At 28.7% G+C, this 19999-nt stretch overlaps 2 protein-coding genes across 2 annotated transcripts in view; one reads left to right on the forward strand and one right to left on the reverse strand.

Annotated features, from left to right (window-relative positions):
- Positions 1 to 9589, reverse strand: part of LOC108910939 — a 42344-nt gene extending 32755 nt beyond the window's left edge. Inside the window, exon 1 of the mRNA XM_018715715.1 lies at positions 9445 to 9589. The gene's annotated coding sequence lies outside the window, so the exon portion shown is untranslated. The remainder of the gene's footprint in view (positions 1 to 9444) is intronic.
- The window catches only part of LOC108910935 (whirlin), a gene marked incomplete at its 3' end in the record, with an annotated part of 217167 nt that overhangs the window by 162950 nt on the left and 34218 nt on the right, over positions 1 to 19999 (forward strand). The window lies entirely within an intron of this gene.

Here is a 19999-nt window from a genome sequence, read left to right on the forward strand (position 1 = left end):
AATAATAATAATATCTCTACTCCTCATTCTAACTACGAGAATTAGCCCAGAAGTCGGAGACTTGTGCGGGAGAGGAGGCGGCATATTATTATTACGCAGGCCGCATTTGCGCCCAGGAACGACTTATGTTGGTAGGCCCTAACCACCATTCAGTGCAGGAATGAGGGAAACCTGGAAAACCTCATTAATTAGGGGGGTGGTCAAATGCCAACTGGTGTCAATCTCTCACATTGACCCAAGCCAACATTCTTCCACCCTACCATACCTGCACAGAGGGCGCCAATCCTCCGTACAAGTATAGATAATCTACGGTCACCGGCCGCGGGATTCGAAACCCGGGCAGTCCCACACATCGATTTAAGTACTGACGCCTTAAACCGTGCGGCTATCGACATGACTAGCATCATCTATGACATCACTGGCATAGTTCCCATTAAACAGAAGCTGGTTGGTTTGTTTTCTCCATTTCTTCGTCCATTCTCACATTCTATGCGGCATGAGAAATGAAGTCAATATCGTAAAAATAATTTTTGTAAAATTTTTATAGTTTCCGAGAAAAACATTGTTGAAGTTGTAATACTTTCAACCATTACATAGCTGGACAACTGCAGTCTCTAGCGTCATTCGTAATACGCGTGGAGAGCCACGTGGTCTCAGCGACTCGGAATACTGAAATCCGATTTTACAATCGTCGTTGTGATAATGTTTACAATAGTTTTTTAGTAGTTTAGTAGTCAAAAATGTCTCGGAGTTGATGGATATCGTTTTAATTTATGATGAAGCAAGAAAACATTATTTGTATTATGGTGAAGCATTTGTTTAATGGTGAAACAAGACAGCATTTATGTTAGTTCGTAGAGACTGAGTAATACGGACCCAAATGTGAAAATGTACTCAATAATTTCACTCAATGAATTGACTCTGTACCTTTATTGCTTTCATTCACATCGAGATTTTCTTACAGTGTATAGAGAAATAAAAGATATGGTATCTTTTAACTGGTGGGTTTGTACCTAATATGTAAAATAACGGAAGCAATAAAAGTTTCAGTGTACAATACCTACTAATCCTTCTTAAAGAAAAATTAGCAGTAGGTAACTGTTCTAAATATTCAGGATACGTAACGTTAAACGTTATACTTTCCATACGTTTTTGCAGATCTATATTCTGAAACGTAGCAAAAATTAAAATAAATTGAATATAACCAAATGTATAGTAGGTATGCTAAACTTTACTTTCAAGGTTGTCGTGTTCTAAAACTTTGTTTTTTAATCCGATGGCAACATAAAAAGTACCTTATTAGTAAACTAACGGCAGCCAATAAATTTATCACTTAATTTTCCGAGCGTAATAAATTAATATTTCGCCGTTTAACTTTTACGTTTGTTAGACACCTCAAAGAATAACCATTATTCACGCTGCAGTACCTAATGACAAATTTATTAAAAAAAAAACGTAACCCTGACTGCGTGAAATACACTCGCAACTTATCTCCGTCTATTAACATATAGAAACCGCTGCGAGATTATCAAACCGTGTCAAGTCAGTATCCTTTCTTAGCCTAAAATATGAATGGTACCGGAGACTCCAACGGTGAGTCAGAACACGAACCTTTCAAATCCTCCCAACTTTATATCCACGGGTTACGGTTAGCAAGTTAGCAATGCAAATGCAGGAGGCCTACTGCAACACTGATCCACATTTCGTGACAGTCGACAAAAGCGCATGGCCAATTTATTATTGTAAGCAGCGTGGGCAGCGCCGTAGAAAGCGGACGTTCCGCGGTTTCGATTGGGCGGTTTCAGTTAAGTGAAAACAGTTATGCTATTGTTTTACTGGGTTTAAACTATTAGTACTAAAGCGCATAGACAAATATGTACCGTGTTCGATGTTTTCTAAATACCTTTTGTCAGAAAATCAACAAATATTTTAAATCTATACGTATATCTAAAACAGGTTCTGCAATCAAAATTCAACTTTTTCTAAAACAAATTCAGTTTGCCAATAAAATTCGCCTAGTTTGAAACTAAAGCTTGTTGGTTTCATATTTTACAAAAATATAGAGTGTCCCATAGAAAAACACACAAACTTCATGTAAAAATTAAAATGTTTGTATAAAAATAAATAAAAAATAAAGTATATTAAAAAAATAAATAAAATAAAATAAAACATTTATATAAAGCTTGGATCGAAAACGCCTTTAAATTATTTTGAAAAAATGTATTTTCTTCAATTTTAAAATTGCACAATAACAGCTCTTATAAATTTATAAGGTAGTATCTACATTTATTACTTATAGAACCATATCTTTCGATTTTTGTGAAAATATTTTATTTCAAACTACTATTCTTTTAACAACTTTTAGGACCGGTCCGGTCATGGGCCCTCCATAATTACTATTTTTTTTTTTTGATTTTTGAAAATTAAAAAAAATATATCTATAAATCATAAGTACTGATTTTTGTCACTGTCTACTTTCTTTTTACTTATTTTAAATTAATTTGAATACTTTTTAATTATTAATAGGTGTTTAAAATCAACAATTAAACGTTGTCTATTTATAAACAATTATAACAAACGTGTTTATTTATTTTCGTGTTCTTTTAAAAATCATTTTATCAATGCTATTTTTTGTTGCAAAGTATTTTTTTATTTAAATAATAGTATCTTTATGAATTTCTATCCAATTTAAAAAGAGTCGCACATCTTATGAATATTGCTGTCAAATTTTCAGCTGTGAAACACTATTTAGATGCAAAAAATATTAGATTTGCGTTACAATACAGCCAAACCCAAACAAACCCAAAATTTCATTCAATCATTCCAAGGAACAAAATATTATTTTGTAAACTAGAATACTCCTTACCTAATATATTTCCATTGCTCCTTAGAATGATTGAATGAAATTTTTGGGTCTCTATATTGTATCGCAAATTAAATTTTTCTTTTGCATCTAAATAGTGTTTCTCAGGTGAAAATTTGACATCAATTATAATCATAAGATGTGCGACTCTTTTTAAATAGAATAGAAATTCATAAAGATACTATTATTTAAATAAAAAAAAATACTTTGCAACAAAAAAAAATTGATAAAATAATTTTGCAACAATTTTTAAAAGAACACGAAAATAAATAAAAACGTTTGTTATCATTGTTTATAAATAGACTACGTTTACTTATTGATTTTAAACACCTATTAATAATTAAAAAGTATTAATATTAATTTAAAATAAGTAAAAAAGGGTATACAAAAATGGGTACTTATAATGATTTATAGAGAAAAATTTTGTTTTAAATTTCAAAAATCAAAAAAAAATAGTAATTATGGAGGGCCCACGACCGGACCGGTCCTAAAAGTTGTTAAAAGAATAGTAGTTTGAAATAGAAAATTTTCACAAAAATCGAAAGATACACTCACTTTCAAAAACACGATTTAAAATTTTAAGCTTAAAAATCTTAATCAAAAACACTTTGAATATTTCTTTTGTATTTTTATCTGTAAAGGCCATCTAAAAACAAATATTTTTATAAAAAAAGCTTTAATTTGGACCATTATTAAGAAAGTTATGATCAAAAAACCAAAAAAAGAGCGTTTTTTTGAAAATTTTATATCTTTTGAACAAGTAATCAAAAAAATCTGAAAATGTACCAGAAAGGCTTTTTTGAGGGGTACTAAAAAATATAAAAAAATTAAGGAAATCGAAAATTTAAATTTTTATATATATATATATTTTCTTGCGTGACTTCTATATCTTTTTCCTATAATTTAAGAATAAAAGTTATTGTTGTCAAATTTTAATATTGTATTAAGTTTTGAAGAAAAAAATTACGATTCGGACATTTGATTTTAATTTTAATTAACACGTTATCGCATAGAAAAGCAAAAGCTGAATGAGAGTGATATACATAATTGACAAATAAACGTAAATTAAACATAAAAAATATGTAAACATAGTTTAACATCGTTACATCACGAACAAATAAAAATTTTACAAATCTTGAAAGTCGTGTTTAACGAAGATGCAAATAAAATTAAAAATAATAAAATTTTCGAATAAGAAAAATTGTAGTTTCTTTAAAAAAAATAATTCGATTTTTCTGAGCGTTCTATTATTTTTCTTTTTAATTCATTGGTTTTAATAACAATTTTGGACTATATTTTCATACTTTTTGTTTAATTTATGTTTATTTATCATTAACTTTGTATATCAACTTTGTACAAACTTTAGTTTTTTAAGTCTTGACTTAATAACCTTCCTGTTGCAAAACTGTAACTCCTGTTGTAAAATAGACAATGCATATTTAATTTGTAATTTACTTGCTGTACCTATTTACTACAAAATCTAAGAAAACATGAAAATTTGACAAGATATATCTTTTTCATAAATATATTGATTTAATCAATTGCATAAAAAAAATCGTAATCGTAGGTCGATAATACGCTTCACGAAAGTGAAAAGGCCCTCCTCTGTAGCATCTGCAAGTGAAAAGCAAATACTAATACACTGAAAAAACAATTACTTTCTATTAAAGCAATCAGTTGTTTTGAATGCAATCAGTTTACATTTGTGTTAATTACATTGAGATAAACCACTTACATTCAATACAAGTCATTTGATTTGTTTGAATAAAAAAAACAGTTTACAACACGTTTGTCTCTAATTAACAAATTAGATTTAATATTTATTTAAGGTTTTTTATTTAAGAAATATTATTTTTATATTGGCCTATCAAACGTTACAATTAAATTTTAATGTAAAATTATTCCAAGTATATAATTTCTTAAATGTGAACCAGTTGGTTATAAAAGTTAAATTTTCGTATACTAGTTTAAACTTTTATCAGTTCAATAGTAACAAATATTATTTAAAATTATTTCAATCACGTGACCAAGCTGTATGAATTATTTAATGAATTTTTATGCTTCATAATATATTAATGTTGACTAGATAGACTTAACAAAGCAATTGTTCTGAAGTAATATTTTTTCCTTGTTAGCTTATTTTTTGTACTTTGACCTTATTTTAAACATATTAATCTAATTCAAATTAAGTGTAAAAAATTTTCTTAAAATTATTATCAAATGAATTCCAATTTTGTCTTTGATATTATATATCCAGGCACGATGTCATTTGATAAGACTTTTGAGTTTTGAAAATTAATTTGAATTAGCTTATTACCTACAGCAAAAGTCTTGCAAATTTGAAAAGCGCTTTCTAAACAGTTAAATAATATTTCGTATCAGTTAATGTTTAATTTTTAATTTTATTTTATACAGTGAAAGTTGCATTATTAACTTTTACGTTAATTGCTTATATAATTCATCATGCTGTATTTCTGCACATAAACAAAATTTATATGAGTGTTTTCCTCTTCAAACAGCACATACCTATTAATTACACGCTCGTATTTGTTTTATACAGTAGCAGATCTTGAAATAACTGTTAATTTTACATGAAGCACGATCCCTGTTTAATTTGTAATTCGCTAAAGTTCAGAAGAAAATAAACTACATCAAATATTCATACATAGCAGAAGCAGGAACTTGTTTTTATTTTTTTTATTATAATTATATTTTTTAATAAAAGAGTGAATGAAAGAATATCGTTATAAAATCGCCAAATAAAAGGCTGTTTTATAATGTATTGAAGAGAAATTTGTGAAACTTCATTATTTAGAGAGTAGAAAATGTGATATGAATAAGTAATACTTAACTAATATGTAACAGACACTAACAATATGGTACAGTGTAACAGAATTGTTGAAATATTTATAAGGTCATTAATTATGCTGTCTCAATCTTTCGCCATATTTATGTAAAGAGAAAAAAGCAAATATATATATATAAGTATGGCAATTTCTAAATACAAAAATAATAATTAGAGTAGATTAATTTAATTTTTGGATTTGATATCTATGTATATTTATAATATACAAAAATACAGATATATCTGTAATAAAGAAGTATAATGAGGAAGAATTCCAAAGTATTTTAAGTCAAACCCATAAATTTGTATTTATTTGACCTTATTTTTTACATAATATACACTGTTCAGACAGTCACGACATCTCCTGCATAAAAATTGCATTAATGTTTCCAGTATATCGCTCGAATCTAAAATGTTAAAATTTAAATAATGTAAATTGTTACATATTATTATTTTTTGTAACACATTAATGCAACTACTTCTTTAATATAAATGTCAAGTATTCCCTGAAATTAACATTTCAAATGTTGTGACAGTTGTTAGCGATATATTAAATACTGTAACCTTACATTTCATAAAGAAATAACACCAAAAACGTTTCTATTTGGTTAAGTACCTCCGCGATAGTTATTTTGAAATTCGCTTCAGAGTTTCTGCAATCACAAGGCGATTCAGTTTCATAACATATTAAGTACATGTTTTCAGCTTAATAAATTATACAAAAAGCGACTTTTATCAATGTCTTATTTTTTATGTATGTATGCATTAAGATTGAAAGTAGTTTATTAAATAATATTTCAAGAAAAAAATCCGCACTGAGCAAAACACGTTGTGTTATATAATTATTGTATAATTTATTTCTATACCCGTTAATTGAGGTAATAATTACCAATATAAAAAAAATACTTACCTACGCTTGTTATGTAAGGGTTAATATGTAATTGAATAGTAATTACGTCAATAATAGGAATTTCCAACTGTCTGCAAATAAGCCTTCGCCAAGCCTGTATTGACAAGAATATGGTCAAGTTCGTAGAACTGAGAATATAATAAATACCATTAATGAAAGGCAGTTGACGCATAGAAAGTTTCGGGCATTATTTATGATATGTAACATGTCCTGGTACTTTACTAGATCTGAAACCTACATTGGTGGTCCGCTCGCTTGATTTAAAAATTACATAAAGGTTACTCTTCGAATACAAGAGAAAGTGATGCTATTGTTTTTGAAAAAAAACTTCGTATAACTATTTAAGCCTTTTCCTGTTGACACAAGTTATTGCGAGAGGCTTGCTCAAATCGATAGACAGTTGAACGGTTTTGCCCATGGCAGTACTACAGAGCATTTTATTCAGTTTATTAACAATATAGCGCATCACCTTCGGTTTTATACTGGATATTCCGCATAAGAACTGACACAGTGCAGGTCCAAAATATTGTATTTAAGCAAACTTACCTATATACAAAGTTGTACCAGTGAGGAGTTATTAGTCCCAATGTGTGTTTCGAAAGAAAATCATATCTCTGCAACACTTTACCCTAGAAGAACCAAATTTGGTACTTGATTTAGGTTTGTTACTGGTCTTCTTTGACTATGATTTAAAGTTAATTAAAGCACTACAAGGTGTTCATTCACCGAATTGGAAAATAGTAATATTAATTCACAGCAGAATTTAATTTTAATTCTTTTTTCTCTTTTTAAATTTTAAAAACTTTATGGTTTTCAAGAAAAACCGTATTAACTGACACAAGATTTGAACAGTGTTCATTAGAAAATAATCAAAAAGTTAATATTATTATTTTTCAATTCGGTCAATGAAAAAAAAGTTCGATACAATTTTAGGGGTGAGTCATCCCCAATGAACACCTTGTAGTGCTTCAATTAACTTTAAATCATAGTCAAAGAAGACTACTAAGAAACCTAAATCATGTACCAAATTTGTTTCTTCTACGGTAAAGTGTTGCTTTGTATATAGGTAAGTTTGGTTAAATTACAATATTTTTTGGACACGCCTACATACACCTGGCCGGTGTCGGTTCTTATGCTGGACAACTTGTATATCTGTCTTACTTTTATATTAATTTAAGTATTAAATATTAATTAAATTATAGTTCATTAAAGTGTTTTTCTTTTTGGAAGTCCAACTGATTATTAATTTTAATAAACTAAAAGCCCATATAATTTAAAAGTATTAGTACTAAATTATCATATAGCACAACAGTCAATTTTCCATATATTTACTTTACTAACCGTAAGCAAAATCAAGGTTATAATATTTTGCAGTTTTTCTTAAAATCATTGTTACCGTTTCCTATAATTAAAAATATATATATTTTTATACCCTTTTGTACCTATTCCATTATAGTTATATTTCTTAAATTATTTTTTACATATATTTTTAAATCGTACAGAAAATAGGAAATAAGAATTCTTCAGAATAACTAAAAGTAGTGTAAACAAATGTTAACAAGTCTTATTCAGTGATTGTTATACAGCGTGTGTCAAGCTGTTAACTACAAATGCTTTGAGTGAATATAATTGAATTTTTCTTATGCTATTTTCCATTATTTAGACACGTCTTTTTCAAGATCCAGTGTGTTAAAATTATAATAAAAAAATTTTTTGAGGTCGGTACTTTTTTTTATGCTATTATAAATAAAAATCAACACATAAACGGAACAAATGGGGGTTTTAGTGCTTATATCGTTCCTATTATTTTTTACACTCTCATGTGATGTAAATTTTTATACTTTTTTCATTCTTTCAAAATTTTGGTTTAGAGCTTATTTTACAAGATTTTGCAACTTCCTTTTTTATATATCATATAAATTCACATGCTGCTTTTTTAAATTTTAATAAGGCTACCTTTGAAATAGTATAAATTGCGATGTGTTTGTTTCTGCTAAACATCAAACGGCTAGATTAGATTTACTGATAAAATTTCTCAATAATTTATCAATTGTGAAAAATAATTGCAGAAGTCTATATTTTCCAGCATACTGTTCTTTCCTATTAATCGGAGATAAGTGTTCATTCTTGAGGGTAAAATATATTTTGAAATCTTAATTTTTAGTATTGATTTTTTATATTTGTCTCGTTTTCCAATATTGTAATCCAGCTAATCTAAAATCTCGATTTTAAATCAATTCTAATCTAATTTATTAAGTTAGACCAATTGAATCAAGAGAATGTTTAATCAAAATTCCGACTAAAACCAATACTTGAAGATATACCATATTTTTGTTTGAAATGCCCAAATGCCCAAATGGTCAAACATATTCCGATCACAATTCCGATGAAGTTGCCATATTTCGAAAATCAGGCCCTAAATAACAATTTTACAAAAACAGTACCATTGAATCATAGGCGTGCTTTCGAAAAAGATAGGGAGGTACTACAACTCTATTTCCTCCATTTGTGATTCCGTTTTTTAACCGAATTTATAAAAAAGTATGCTGGTCTTTAAATAAATGATAAACTATTAAACAATTAAGTTATTTATTAATAACTTTTTTTATTTTAACTTTGATACTCTGTGCTTACCTTGAAAAATGGAAAATAAAAAATATCTTCAAAGAATCTGTGACATATTTTTTGTAACATAACATACCTAACAACTTACTTCACAATTTTTGATCTGGAAAAACATAAAATAATGTTTTTTTATTTAAAAAAAAGGAGCAAGTCTTAGTTCACGCAATACTTAGTTCTAGATGAAATAAAACAAGTACACACCTGGTAACGTTAAAAAACACTAAACACTGTTAAACACTTGTTGGGTGGTTTTTCACCTCGTGCTTGGATGTTTCTACCAATGTAAACAGAACAGTAGGTAACGGGGTACTAATATCTCTGCGGTACCTGAGCCGGTACTCGACTGACTGAGTATCGCGGCCTGATTGCACTTTGTTTTGTTACATGCTTACTTGATCTCTACAGGACCAGGTAAGTCAACATTGTTGCCATGTTTACTGTTTTATGTTTAATTACTACCTGCGCTACGTTAATTGATGATCATTCAGTTTGTTGTGCGTTTCTAAGGTTAATGTATTACGGAATTGTTTATATTAAATCACCAGTGTGATTGTTGCAGTGACGTAAGGTGTGCTGGAAGTCGTGATCATTTTTCACTTTGACAGGTTTTTTGTGGCAGCGACAGAAAATCGCAAAATAATATTTGTAGCATTTGGAATTTTTTCCCGCCTCTTTATAATTGACAGAAATAAAAATTAATGTGTCACTAAAAAAAACTAAATAAGAATCAGTTTTTAAAAAGTATCTCAATATTGTAAAGTTATAGAATGCATATAAGAATTTATAAAAAAACAAATTGTAAAATTATCAGAATATCTCAAATTTATGTGTAACCTAGTGAACAGCTAAGAATATTTGATATCGTACAATTTTTTCTCCAATTTAAACATCTTTCTTGCCTTTTAATGACTGTAATACCAACTCTGAGATATCAGTAGGTAAGTAACTCACAAATCTTACAAAAAATAGTTTGTCTATTTCATTTTTATTATTAAATATTATGTTTAATAATCCACCAACGAAAATTTGTACCTACAGGTGATTCTATGACTAAAAAAAATGTATATAAATCCACAAATGCTTAGGTTTTGAGCTACCGAGCGATATAATTTTATTAATGTTATTTTATATATTTTTACTTGCTAGTAGATAGATTGGTACGAATGGTCTCATTTATCAGTTAATCACCAGACTTCAAACCATATTCTTATACTTTTACTTAAAACTAGCCAACAGATCACACATAAAAAAATGACTAAGCCTTAAGTAGTATTTTCGTGAATACCTACCTACTATTTAAACTATCAAAAACACAAAAAAGTAGAGGTACTAAGATTAATAATAATAATAATAATAATAATAATAATAATAATAATAATAATAATAATAATAATAATAATGTCTTTTTTTTCATGTGAATGTTGCCTCACCAAAAATATTCGGCAAAAAGGTATCACCCTGTAGATTATTTCTAATGGTAATTTATGCGTCCCATTTATCCTGAAAAAAAAAATATTGAAAATTCTGGATTTGAATGGATTATCTTGAAAACGAAAATAATATATGAAAACAATAAAAAATAAATAAAATTATACAATAAAAAAAGGGATATCTAACCTGTGTTAATATGATTTTTTTGGTTATTTTTGTTGAATTGCTCTAGAATTTGGTCGACGAAATATGAACATTTTTTAACAGTTTTGATTTAATAAATTCAATGCTTGCCAGTAGTACAAAAATAATATAATTAATTATTTTTAGCATGAGTTTACTTTCAAAATTAAAACACATTCAAATTTACACAGATAGTAGATAATTTTGCACCTATAAAAATAACGCAGCTGGAAGTAACTATTCTACTGTTTTTTTAAATTACCATTTTAATAGGTTTCTTTATCATTATATGAGCGACATTTTTTATATATTCATTCAATGTTATATAACAACCACTCCATACAGCGTATATTTATAAGTACTTACTGTAAAATCAACTTTATAATTAAGAATTTATATATTAATAATCACAGGGCTTTTTATAAACGAAAATTTGCATATGTCCGTTGTAACGGAATCAATGCAAATAATACTAGTAGTAAGTAACTGTGATAAAAATATTTAAGTGCAGAATAAACATTTTGACATAGAATAGGGGCTCAGGCTCAGCAATATTGTATAACAGCGTTAACTGTTAATATTTTATGATACATAAAAACATTAATTATTTATATAATCTTTATAACTGCACATAACTGCAATTACAGAAATGTATATTGTTATTTTAGTTGAATTTTTATGACACTGAAAAGAGATTTTTTACATAGGTACTGCATATTTTAGAATTGCCAATTAGTTTCTTAACGTTTTAAATTTCCATTGCACTTTTCTTGTCGAAGCTACTGTCTAATAAAAAAGGTAGCAGTATTAAATTACAATATACAGAATGTTTTGGGAAAGAAGTACCATACATTCTAGGGTTGAACATCGGAACATAAAAAAATAGGAATATTTTTTGCGGCCTACCGCTTTTTATTTTTGAGACACTGAGATGACATTTTTAAATTAAATTTTTGCCAATCTAAAAAACAATGTAATGCAAAAATGAGTATAAGATTTTGGGGGTGCTAAATACATCAGTGTTATTATTAACTGTCGAACCTTCTTATCTTCTTTCAAAAATACCACATCGTCATGTTTGCACAATGTTAATATAAGTTCAGTCAAGAACTTATTGTTAGCTATGGCAAGACACTATACTTCTATTTTCCAGAGGCCATTCTCCTATATTTCTGTTATCAAATATAACAAACTTGACAATGAACTGAAAAAATTATGCTATGCATCTTCTAAATACAAATTGAAGCTTATTGCTTATATTCAAAATTGGCCAGATTAAAGGCTGTAAGAAGGTTTTTTATATTTATTTGTTTTATATAAAGGTTTGGGTTGTTTTTGTGTTAAAATATGCTTATTTTGTATACATACTTTGTTTTTTTTAATTCGATACATGTTTATAGGTTATGTCTAAGAGCAGCTCACAGCTAAACATCGCCTATTTACATGTTTTTCTTTAATAAAGAAGATTATTATGCTTATTATTACTGGTATCTGATCATCTGCTAGAAGTCGCTAACTACGACTTTTTCCAGTGACAATTTGTGACAACTTTTTTGAGGTTATATAACGTAAAATTGTATTTTATGCAAAAAAGGACTATTGTTGATGTAACCGAACACACTTCGATTAAAAAATCGCAATTGATTGCCTAAAGCTAGCCAGCTTCTACTTCTTAATATACAAGATGTTCAATGCATGGGCTATAGTATAAAATGAATTAATAGAAATTTGGTGCAAACTTTTTAAGGAAGCAAAATTATACTTTGATCTTACTTGGTTTATTATCCAAGGAAGCTACTCTTGTAGTACGGTCTGTTTTCTTTGAATACCCTGTCTATTAAACGTTTTCAGCGATTTCTATAAAAGTACTTCTTTATGTAAAATAAAATTTGCACTATAATGTACAACATATTTTATCAAAAACCAAATTTGAAGAAAGCTATGTCATAAACTGTCATAAAGATCGGAATTAATGATCTCTCACAGGTGGTAAAAAACTAACATAATCGATTTTAGCTTTCTCAAAAACTTATCCATACCAAATTTCAATATATTCCTTTGTTTTTTTTAAGGGAAAGTAGAGCTATAATTTTATTTAAAAATAGTCATCTTTAACGTCCTGTACCTATCTCAAAAACATAAGACAGTAGACCCATAGCTTAAAGGAAAAAATTGTCTTAATTTCTGACTTTTATGACGTATTTATTATACTTTTTTCTGAAACACCCTGTATAAAAAAGAGATACCTTTAACAACAAAAATTAGAAAGTCGTATAATATACGTAAATGTGTTAATAATACCAGAAAAAAAAAACAAAAAAAAATTGAACTATCCCCTTCAGAATACAATTGGCTCCCTGATCCTAAACACAAAAATTAAATAAAAATTGAATTTAATATTTTCATATTTTTCTAAATTAGTTTCAGTTTTCATGGAATAAAAGTGTTCCTCACAGATTTTATTTTTACTAGTATGCTCTACTGCATTTTCATAATACAAATTAATTACCATTTTTTTAAATGAATTGTTCCTTTTTAGAAAACAAAACAGATACCTATCTTTTACGTACTAAACCAAATAATCTTTACCCCTGGAAGAATATTTTCCTTTCATCTTAAAAATTATACAATTCAGAAAAATTTTTAAATTTTGTCAACGGCAAATGAATATGGATTCCCGAATTAGTCTAATTTCGTTCTGTACAAATTAAAATTTAATGTTGTCATAACCAAAACATCATTGGAATTCTTAGAGTTGCAGATAATACAGCCTTGTGCACTATATGCAGACTATGCAGTAAATAAATAAAAGTGAAATGCTGTTATAATTTCTCTTCCCTTTCTTTTTCCAATGTGAACTGCTTTTGCAACTGGTTCTCAGTAGTAAATATAAATGAAAACGATTTAGGAAAAATATTATCTTACACGTAGTATCTACGTTACATAAAACAGAAATTACAGAATATTTCCTTGCAGTAAATAGCAAATAAAATATGCATTGTAATATCTATTTGCTATTGGCGCATTAATCAGATATTAATTAATAATAAAAGTGACATGGGAGCCAGTTGCAAAATAAGCTGCAAGGTCTTGTTAAAGGTCACTCAGTGGAGAACTAAATGTACAATGTTTCAGTATCTTCGTACATTAACAGAAGGTATTGCAGTTTCTAAAGCTAACTTTTTAGTTTTTGAAAATATTTTCTAAGGCTGACGCTCTTTTTCCAATGAACATGTACTTTCCAAGCACATTAGTAATACTTTCTCAAGTAAATATAAATATGCAGGACTCTGTGTACGATTACAGGACAGCAAACGTTAACGCCAAGTAAACAAACTGAATGATCATTATTTATGCAATTTATTTAAAGTATTTGCTTAGAATGTTTGCCCAAGTTAATAAATTAGCAGTAGTGGCTTTACAACTAACATTAACCTAGTTGATAGAATAGAATATACGGTTATAGTTTAGTTTAACATATACCTACTTATTAAGGGTACCTATTTTAGAAAATAGAGAAGCTAAGTTTAGACCCTCTTCTAGAGAGTCAGAGAGTATTAGCTTAGAAAGCTCATATCTTAGATATTTTATCAGTAGAAGTAGAGATAAACATCTCTATTAACACTTTACAGTACACATTAGTAAGACGTTTATATATAAATATATATGAAGACATAATAAACAAGTTAAAACAGCGTTATTAGTTAGGTATCTTAATTTTTTATTGTGTCTTATTGCAGTGTAAATGTTTTTCCGGGTATTTAAAAAGAAGCATATGCAACAAGAGTCAATGACATATAATTGGACAGTTTCCCACTGACGTATACTTTCTACTAAAACGATTATGAAAAGGGCTGTACGTAATATTTTAAGGATCTTATATCTTTACAGACAAGAATTAACTTAAATATTAAATATAATTACACTTTACCTATTACGTACAAATGGTTATACAGGGTGGAATTGCAGAATGGATCAAGCTAGGTAAATGTGGAATGACCTTAAAACTTAAAAAGTCCTGTGTAAAAAGTTTCTTATATACAGTATGTCGGTTGAAGTGGAAAAGTGCAAAAATATTTTTATTTTTAATTTTACGAGGAAATGGCATTCTTGATACGTGATAAATTTTTCGAGGGAGCTATAAAATCATAATCATTTTCAAAAATGAACAATAAAAATGTTTTACTGTCCGTTTCTATCAAAATAAGCCGATTCATACACAAATTGAAATTATAATATAGATTTCAATTATAAGCAACTTTCCTTAATAACATATTCTGTATTGTTAAAAACAAACGCAGTTTATTCTTGAACGATTTTTATATTTAACGATTTTCTGATCACCCTTTACATGCAAGATGAAAGTTGTCCGTGCCAATCGCATTTTAAAGACAAGCAAAAATTTTAATCAAGAATGCCTTTTTCTCGTAAAATGAAAAATAAAAACATTTTCCCCCTTTTCCACTCTAACCGTGGACCTACTGTAGGTATACGGTGATTTTTGGATTTTCATTAAAATTTATTTTGTGGGAACTAATTTATTTTTAGTATACATCATCAATCACTGAAGGCAAAAGACATTGTTTGAAGACAGAATTCGACGACCATATTGAGATTTTTTTTCTTTTATAGCTCCCTCGAAAAATTTATCGTGTATATTTTTCTTACTACTTCATATAGCATATTGAAAAAGCACATAGACCAGTGAAAAAACATGTATTTGTTTTCTTTTGTCACAATGTCCTCATCTTTGGAATTGATAATGAAATTCTAATAACACACTTTTTTTTTCAATATTATTTTATAAATGAAAATAGTTAACTAATATTTTAGAATTGTCTTCTTTTATAAATAATGCCACAACTTAATTTATTCACATTACATAACTATAAAGCTCTTAATGTATTGGGAATATTTTTACTCAACTGTCAAGTTTGAAAAATCTCTCTGTATATTTTAAGTGTACTGAAAGGACATGGATCAGGTATTTGAATTGTTGTAACACTTTCCTCGACAATAGAAATAGTAAAATTCTAATACAACCTTTTAATCAGTTTTTGTACTATTTTAGCAATACCAACAGGTCAGACTATTCGTATTTCAGTTCTATATTAATAATCCACTACTCCTTACTTATACAAGGTGTTCATTAAGTACTTGTACAAACTATGAAGAGACACAGAGCGTCCAAAAAAATTTTTATTCGGAATTTTGATTATATTTTTTTTCAATAACACGGCAATTTGACAAAATTTGGGAAATTGGAAGTATTGAATAATTTTTTGTTTAATGTTAGAAGGTGCCAGATACAGTGTTGTATCTGGATTTAAATAACCATAACTTTTTTGTATTGCACTGTGTGTCATTTTTGACTAAAGATACCTATTCTCCATTCAATTTTACGCACAAAAGGTATTCTTAGTATTTGTCGCTGGAAGCAGCCGATTTGTAAAAAAACCTGCGTTGGAATTTTGTAAGTTTAAACATTAAGAGTTTTTGAAAAATAAGTAAAAAAATGTGTCTTTTATTGGTTGTATTGCTATGTGACAAACTTAGATCATTTGCAAGACTGAGACTAAACTAATTCTGCAATTAAGTTAATAACATTTAGAATAATTGCTGAAACAAAGGTTTTTTTTTGACGCTCTGTATCTCAAGAACCAAGCCGTTGGGGACCCATGTTCATATGAACTTTTTATCTTAAAATTAGTCAAAGATTCAGCCTTTAAAGTTTGTACAAGTACTTAATAAACACCCTATTTATACAGGGTGATTCACAACTTATCCAAAAAAAAATGGGAATAGATGCGGCGTGAGAAATAGAGTCAATATCGTAAAAAAAAATTGTAACATCCTTATAGTTTCCGAGAAAAAAATTATTGAAGTTATAGTACATTCAACCACTATTAGCTGGGCAACTGTAGTCTCTAGCGTCATTCGCAATACGCGTGGAGAGCCACATGGCTTCATCGACTCCGAATACTGAAATCGGATTTTGCAATCGTCGTTGCGATAGTATTTACCTGTTATCTGTGGTGTTTACAATAGTTGTTTAGTAGTTAGTGTCAAAAATGGATAGTTAGTGTCAAAAATGGTTTGCGTGTATAGCAATTCGGAGTTGATGGATATCGTTTTAATTTATGGTGAAACAAGACAGTATCTGTATTATGGTGAAACATTTTTGTTATGGTGAAGCAAGACAACATTTGTGTTAGTTCGTAGAAACTGAGTAAGACGGACCCAAATGTGTTTACACGTTGGTGTATAAAATTTTGAACAATTGTTGTTGTAACATCGGGTATGTCAAATGATTTTATTATTTAAAAACACAAATTAATTTTATTAATTAATAAAAGCAAAAGCAGTTGAATTTGCCGATATAAAATAGGTGCGATGAAATTCTATTTACATATTTCTTTCCTTGCGAAAGTTTTTATCACACCGCCATGCCGGTCGCATTGTGCGAGGTCAGGTTTTACAGTGGACCAGTTTCCAGTGCCGTGCAGAAGTGTATTTTTAAATCATTTTCGAACTGCCCTTTTTGATTTTTTCTTTACAAAACTGTATTTATAAGGGTCCCCTGTACATTCAGAATTTTTTTTGGATAAGTTCTGAATCACCCTGTATATATCAAAATTATGTATATCAAAATTAAAAAAAATTAGTCCTTAATGGCTGATTTATTTATTTGTCACATCGAAGAAGTTGTATATTATTTATTAATTTAATTATTTTATTAGTTTTATATTATAGGGCGTGGTATAATGCTATAATTGTTATGGAAAATTATGAAGTAAAAAGCTAATTTAAAAACCTTACTTACACTTTATTGATATAGGAATAATAAAATATAAATTATGTCTATTTATAAACTCACAGTATTTCTTTCCACTGGTTTGTAGAAATATACAAAGTTTCCGATGTCACAAGTAATTAAAAATGTTCAAATTAGGACCTCCAAAAATACTGAATTAAAGTATGAAAATATTTGCTCTAGTTGTTTTCCTTGCTAATATAATACTGACAAGCTGATTAAATAAGAGTGTTTCCAGAATTTCATTGTTAATTTAAAATTGAGAAGTGTAATAAAAAATTTTTTTTCTCATTGCCTTACCACTCTCAGTACTATATATGAGATAACATCAATACACAGGGCGGACTTTTGGAGGAGTTACAAAAGAATAGGAATTTCCCCAATACGGTCCTGGAATTCGGTCTGTGGATCTTCAGTGATTTTTTATGCGCACCAACAGTATCGACAAACGATTCCAAAACTATATATAAAATAGTTCTATATTTCAGAAAGCGTCAGATGAATTTAAAACTAAAAGTCAGATTACTTCAAAACCGTAATTTGAAGTTCATGTTAATCGCATTTGAGAATAAAATGAATTATATTTCAGAATTGTCAATTGTAATTTAGAAAATATAAATAATATTTAGGTTATGCTATTTATATTCCAGAACTTAGTATATGTATTTCAGAATGTATCAAACGGATTTGGGAATTTGTTACAAGTAACTCAAAAAAAATTTTAATGCGTTTATACCTATATAAATAGATTTATACGTATTATTGCTGTGTCAATGTGCATTCACACTTTTAATATGTTTTTTATTACTATATTATTCTTTAATTACGTTAATCTGAGCATTAAAATTCATGCTAAAGAATATTAAAATAAAATTCATTATTCTATTACTTCATACAATAAATAGAGTCGATAATTATATCGAATACTACTAATTATAATTAAATTGTGTGAAATATATTTCCTGCTTCTTGAGATATATATCCAAACATTGTTTTCTGAAAAATAAATGAAATCTTCTGATACCCAGGCTTTCTCAAATACCTTTGAAAAAAGTGTAGTTTAGAAAAGTACTTGATTAACTTGCAATTAAACTTGCGGAAAAAACTAAATAACTTGGTCAAATAACTTTACTGCAAGAATACGAATAAACCGATGAACTTACTTGAAAAACTAAACCCATTAAATCTATGTTTTGTTACTTGAGACCTCTGGGGACAAAATAAACCAAGAGATATATCCTTGTTGTTGCAACACCTGTGTGCACTTCCGTGTGTGCGGTTCTAATTGAACTACCGGTAAGTTCACAAGGTAACCTTGTGATCGATTTATAATCCCATTGGCGAACGTCACGAAGTAAGTGTACATGATAATATATAAGTACTATTTAATTGTTTTTCTTATAAACGTTATTAAAACCACTAATTGTTATTATTTTTAACTCATTACACTTCAATTAATCAGTGATGAAGATCATGTGATGGATAATTTTTATTAGGTGACTAAATAAATTATTTATACAGGGTGGCCAAATGAAAACGAAACAGAGCCATTTTCAGGAACTGCGTCAAGATTGTAGAAAAACGCTCAGACCCATCGATTTTAGGTTAAAGGGGGACATTCTTTGCTGGTATTTTTGACTCCGCCACTTTCACCCCCAAGCAAGGGTAAGCATCACCCCAAAATATTTAAAAGGCATTGGAGGATGAGTAATATTTCTTTTGAAAGCTCTTACAATTCTCTTTACAATAGACTTTAAATTTTATAATTCCGCCTAATACTTTGAAAAAAATTTACATTTTAAAATTTAAAATATGTTTAGTTGCTTACTTACTACTTAGTTGATTAAATGTTCAAACTGATGACCGCCCGCTTCCATACAAGAATAAAGATTTTGTTCGAAACGTTCGCGCACATTCCGACGCATTTCCGGAGTGATTCGACGACATTCGTCGACGATTCTTTGATGCAAATCTTCCAGCGACGCTGGCTGTGTTTTATAGATTTTACTTTTTAGGTTTTCCCCACAAAAAGAAATCAAGGGGCGATAAATCCGGTGATCGTGGAGGCTACTCAATGCTGCCTCTTCTCCCAATCCAGTTCCGTAGAAAACGCTGGTCCAAATACTGAGGGAGGGGCACTGTCCCGTTGAAAAATCAAATGATCTTCATCATACCCTGGAACATTTTCAATTATATCAGTAATTGCAAATACATTTGGCCAGTCAAATTACCAGGTAGAAGAAAAGGACCCACCAGCCGGTCACCGAAAATTCCAGCCCATACATTTAATTTTTCCGGTTGCTGTGTATGCACCTCGTGAAAAACTCT

Source organism: Anoplophora glabripennis, unplaced genomic scaffold, assembly GCF_000390285.2.
Source record: "Anoplophora glabripennis isolate ALB-LARVAE unplaced genomic scaffold, Agla_2.0 scaffold338, whole genome shotgun sequence".
Lineage (NCBI taxonomy): Eukaryota > Metazoa > Arthropoda > Insecta > Coleoptera > Cerambycidae > Anoplophora > Anoplophora glabripennis.